General features: G+C 56.0%; 1 non-coding gene across 1 annotated transcript in view; it reads right to left on the minus strand.

Moving 5' to 3' along the window:
- LOC126217146 (small subunit ribosomal RNA) overlaps nucleotides 1-437 on the minus strand; it is a 1,909-nt gene extending 1,472 nt beyond the window's left edge. The window contains exon 1 of the ribosomal RNA XR_007542348.1: nucleotides 1-437. This exon is cut by the window's left edge and continues 1,472 nt beyond it. This is a non-coding gene — a ribosomal RNA (small subunit ribosomal RNA).
- Nucleotides 438-5,765: the final 5,328 nt, after the last annotated feature.

The raw sequence follows: 5,765 nt of genomic DNA on the forward strand, positions 1-5,765 counted from the left end.
TCCTTGGATGTGGTAGCCGTTTCTCAGGCTCCCTCTCCGGAATCGAACCCTGATTCCCCGTTACCCGTTACAACCATGGTAGGCGCAGAACCTACCATCGACAGTTGATAAGGCAGACATTTGAAAGATGCGTCGCCGGTACGAAGACCGTGCGATCAGCCCAAAGTTATTCAGAGTCACCAAGGCAAACGGACCGGACGAGCCGACCGATTGGTTTTGATCTAATAAAAGCGTCCCTTCCATCTCTGGTCGGGACTCTGTTTGCATGTATTAGCTCTAGAATTACCACAGTTATCCAAGTAACGTGGGTACGATCTAAGGAACCATAACTGATTTAATGAGCCATTCGCGGTTTCACCTTAATGCGGCTTGTACTGAGACATGCATGGCTTAATCTTTGAGACAAGCATATGACTACTGGCAGGATCAACCAGGGAGCTGCGTCAACTAGAGCTGAGCAGCCGGCCGCCCGGGAGTGTGTCCCGGAGGCCCGCGCGAACACGCAAGCGTCCGCTCAATTATTCTGCAAACAGGAGGAGGCTGGGCTCCCCTGCACGATACACCTCGAAACCCTCTCAGGTCCCGGCGGCGCGCAGCGCCGTCCTAAGTACTTGGTCGGGTTCGAGAGAGGCGCAATCGCCCGGAGATAGGCGAGTAGACGCTTTCAGTGCGACCACCCGTGCTCCCAACTGAGCTTGCCGCTGCCGACAGAGGCCCGGGAGCGTGCTGTCGTGGTGTTGCCGGCGGGAGACAACACGCGGCCACAAACAGTGACCGGGCAGCTCCAACGCCAGCGCCACAGAGGGGCAGAGCCCCACTTGGGTGCCAAAGCGAACTCTCCCAGCACAGCGCACGCGCCAACACATCCGCACAGCTGCGATACAAACCACCTGCGAGAACCGCGGGGGCGACCGAGCAGCAGACGGCGTCGCGGCGCCGAGTGCCGGGCGGCGGCGCATCCTCAACGCACACAGTCCTCAATCGGACCAGCACACTGCAGATGTCCACCGCGCTTCGCACCGGGCCCGGGAGGACCCACTTTGGCCGCACGGCGCCGCGCGCTGGGTGCGCCGGCACGCAGATGCGCCGCCTGCCGCGTCCGTCAGCCGGCGCGCCTGCCACTGGGCGCCCCCACCAGCCGGCTGCCGCGCGTGCGCCCACGCAGCGCGCGGCCAGCACGCCGGGCGCCCCCCCCTCACCGGCCGGGGACGGTCCCACCCAGCCACCGCCGCGTATCGCTTCATACCCACATGCCCACTCACGTTCGTGGGTATGACGGGTGTCGCTGAAGCAACCGGTTAATACCTGTACCGATCGTCGATATCAACGATTCACCTCCAGCGCGAACAACCGCGCAACAACGGATTTCCAGTTCATTTGCGTAACTTGGGCAGCAAACGTAGACGTCCATCTACATTTGCGAATTCAATGGGTCTTGCATGCCTGGATGTTATGAGTCACGACACGCCACATCAGTCCACATACATGCTGCGACGTATGCACGAGAGAACACGTGGAAGGTGGCCCGCGTACGTATGCCGATGCCATTGCACAGCTGCGAAGCTCATTGAACACGCAAACTCCTGACTGACGAACTAGAGGCGACAGGGGAGGGGGGGGGGGGGGGGGGGGGCGATATACGTCTTATAGCAGTACACATTACAGTGGATAGCGGGACCATGTGGAACGTACGCAACACTCGCTAGATGTTGTGAGGGTAGGCACCGTAACATGATTCAATACGCAGGACACCAGAGTGTGCGCGCAGCGAACTATGTTGAGAGGGTTGCGATTAGGCAACGCTACACGAATTTCTAGATTCATATAACAAACAATTACGTGGGTTAGGTTAGGGCGCAACGTGGGTTAGGTTAGGGCCCAACTTAGGTTAGGTTAGGGCCCAACTTAGGTTAGGTTAGGGCCCAACTTAGGTTAGGTTAGGGCCCAACTTAGGTTAGGTTAGGGCCCAACTTAGGTTAGGTTAGGGCCCAACTTAGGTTAGGTTAGGGCCCAACTTAGGTTAGGTTAGGGCCCAACTTAGGTTAGGTTAGGGCCCAACTTAGGTTAGGTTAGGGCCCAACTTAGGTTAGGTTAGGGCCCAACTTAGGTTAGGTTAGGGCCCAACTTAGGTTAGGTTAGGGCCCAACTTAGGTTAGGTTAGGGCCCAACTTAGGTTAGGTTAGGGCCCAACTTAGGTTAGGTTAGGGCCCAACTTAGGTTAGGTTAAGCCCCAACTTAGGTTAGGTTAAGCCCCAACTTAGGTTAGGTTAAGCCCCAACTTAGGTTAGGTTAAGCCCCAACTTAGGTTAGGTTAAGCCCCAACTTAGGTTAGGTTAAGCCCCAACTTAGGTTAGGTTAAGCCCCAACTTAGGTTAGGTTAAGCCCCAACTTAGGTTAGGTTAAGCCCCAACTTAGGTTAGGTTAAGCCCCAACTTAGGTTAGGTTAAGGCGCAACATAGGTTAGGTTAAGGCGCAACATAGGTTAGGTTAAGGCGCAACATAGGTTAGGTTAAGGCGCAACATAGGTTAGGTTAAGGCGCAACATAGGTTAGGTTAAGGCGCAACATAGGTTAGGTTAAGGCGCAACATAGGTTAGGTTAAGGCGCAACATAGGTTAGGTTAAGGCGCAACATAGGTTAGGTTAAGGCGCAACATAGGTTAGGTTAAGGCGCAACATAGGTTAGGTTAAGGCGCAACATAGGTTAGGTTAAGGCGCAACATAGGTTAGGTTAAGGCGCAACATAGGTTAGGTTAAGGTGCAACATAGGTTAGGTTAAGGTGCAACATAGGTTAGGTTAAGGTGCAACATAGGTTAGGTTAAGGTGCAACATAGGTTAGGTTAAGGTGCAACATAGGTTAGGTTAAGGTGCAACATAGGTTAGGTTAAGGGATGGTGTATGAGGGGGGAGGGGACGAGGTTCGTTCATAGTGATGATGGTAAGTGGACGCCTGAGGCACCCTGAGATGTGTCACGTCAGGATGCATCTTTCTCTCAGGGGAGGTGGTGCGCCGGTTGCGTGGGTGTGGCAAGGGAGTGGCAGGCCTGTGTCTTTCATTCCTGCCATTGCTTATATGCTGTGAGACAAGGCAGTGTGGTGGTGTTGGTTGCACCCCTGTCTAGGACATGTGTGGGTGTTTGTGGCTTATCTGAGTAATGATGGTTGTTGGAAGAGTGAGATATTCTGTTTTTGGGGTGGACCTCCTGGTTTTGTTATCATAGTGTGAATGGTGTAATGTGGCGGAGAGGATGCACTGGATGTTGTTCCATGCTGGTGCTTAGATATCTTGTCTGTGTCTGTTACAGCCAGAGAGTAGTGTGTGATAGAGTGTCTGGGTGACGTGTAGTTCGCATGTGTGCACAGACTGTCAGCATGTATAGGGACTGTTGTATGTCGTATGCCATCTATATTCCGATGGCTCTGCATCTATTAGTAATCAGCGCCATGTATCAGTTTAATCTGGTTGCGGTCACGCGGTGTTCTATCTCTGTACAGTAGTAGAGGTGCGACTGCACTACGTAGCTACCCCTTGCGGCAGCTTTCCCCGGTGTATGGCATACGATTATCGGCAATCAGTCGATTAGTGACAACTGGTCGTGTGACAACGTCACATGTCTGCGGGTGGGATACGCTACACCCTGCCTGTGGGTCAGGGCTCAGGAAAGCTCTCCTGACACTGAGCGCTCGGACCGTCATTACCCGTCTGAGTAATATATTGCGGAGCGCTTTTAGCCATTGCCCAGAGTCTTTGCGACTGCGAGTGCAACGCCCATGGGGATCGACATGGTTGGGGCGCTTTCTAGCTGATCGCTCGGCATCGGAATCCGTACTGTGAGCAACGCAATCGCGCACAGACTTAGAGCATGTGTGGGGACAGCGGGAATTTCGCATCTTGGATAAAACTCTTCATGAAACGGACGATATAGGGGTGGTTTGCAACTTACGACTGCGAGAAGAGTCCGCCGTTCATCCGCTGGAGTTGCGAGGTGGGCTGTTGGGGTGGAGCACGTACGGGTGCGGGTGGAGTGATTGTCGGTCGACCACTTTCTGCGGCGCAGGCACTGGCGTCGGGGCTCCTGGGGTGGTCAGAGGATGCAGTCTTGGTGCGTGGGGTCGAAAAATGTGTACTGTCGGCCCAGCGATGTCGTAGTCAGCTTGTGTCTCATAGGTGGCGGTATCGTCGTTCCAGGGGTCATGTTGTGGGAGATCGACAGATGGCGTTAATTTTTGTGGTGCGCTCGACATGGTGGATGTAGTGTTGTCAGATGCGCGTAGATGGAGGTATTGCATGTGGTTTCGTCGTATTTGCATAGATGGCGGTGCTGTGTTTTGGCAGTATGCTTGGCGTAGTTTCCTTGAATTCCTGTAGATGGAGGTGTCGTTTATGGGCTGGATGTCAATGTAGTGTACTCACATTCCGAGAGATGTCGTTCGTGTGCCCGTCGGTGGCATTGTCAACGTCGTCCAATAGGGGGCGGTATGGTGCGACCATTCTCCCCTTCTTTATATGGCATTTATTTATTGCTGCCGTCTAGTTCGCTGTCTACAGACTTATCACCACCCACACTAGCCGCCCCGGGGACTTGCCAACGACACACCCTATCCCAAGTCTATTTTCTTGCGAAGCATCATGTGTTATTATATTTTATTTCACATCCATTGTTTAGAGGTATTGTCGTTCACCGTACGGCGGTGGACGCTGTGTTACCACACGCCGGGGGGGACGGCGACAACGTACCGTTGACCGCCCGACACCGCCGCCTCCACGCGACGCGCCGACCGGTGGGCCGACACCGTCCGCCTGGCACCCATCACGGCACCCATCTCCGGCCGCCAACGCGATACGCTGTAGAGCGGCCGAACACTGCGCGCCCGGCCGCCGCCGCCGCCGCCGCCGCCTCCCCCGCCGCCGCCGCTCCCGCGCGCACGGAGGCGGCACCCATCGCAGCGCCCGCGCCAGCGGCAGGCGGCCCGCGAACCGATACGCCCCAGTCCGCCGCACCCAATGCAGCGCCCTGGGTGCGGCGCGCCCGGTCGGACCGATACGCCCAGAGATGCGGCACACAAGAAACAAGCAAGGGGGGGTTGGGGTGGGGGGGGGGGGGGGGGGGGGCACACGTGCCCCTGGCGCCCAGCCGCGGGGGTCTCGTCTCGCGACAAGACGAATCCCCCAAGCTAGGGCTGAGTCTCAACAGATCGCAGCGTGGCAACTGCTCTACCGAGTACAACACCCCGCCCGGTACCTAAGTCGTCTACAGACGATTCCGAGTCCCGACATCGAAATATAGACACCCATGGTCGACCGGTAGAGGCAGGGCGGCGCCGGGAACAGATCCCAGACAGCGCCGCCCGAGTGCCCCGTCCGGCAAACAAGTTGGGCCCGTACGGCGCGGCGCCACGTGGGTCGACCGCGCCTAGTAAAGTCACGTATTTTCGAGCCTTTCGACCCTCGGGACTCCTTAGCGATATCGTTGCCACAATGGCTAGACGGGATTCGGCCTTAGAGGCGTTCAGGCTTAATCCCACGGATGGTAGCTTCGCACCACCGGCCGCTCGGCCGAGTGCGTGAACCAAATGTCCGAACCTGCGGTTCCTCTCGTACTGAGCAGGATTACTATCGCAACGACACAGTCATCAGTAGGGTAAAACTAACCTGTCTCACGACGGTCTAAACCCAGCTCACGTTCCCTATTAGTGGGTGAACAATCCAACGCTTGGCGAATTCTGCTTCGCAATGATAGGAAGAGCCGACATCGAAGGATCAAA

The sequence above is a fragment of the Schistocerca nitens genome, unplaced genomic scaffold, assembly GCF_023898315.1.
Source record: "Schistocerca nitens isolate TAMUIC-IGC-003100 unplaced genomic scaffold, iqSchNite1.1 HiC_scaffold_61, whole genome shotgun sequence".
Classification (NCBI taxonomy): Eukaryota; Metazoa; Arthropoda; class Insecta; order Orthoptera; family Acrididae; genus Schistocerca; species Schistocerca nitens.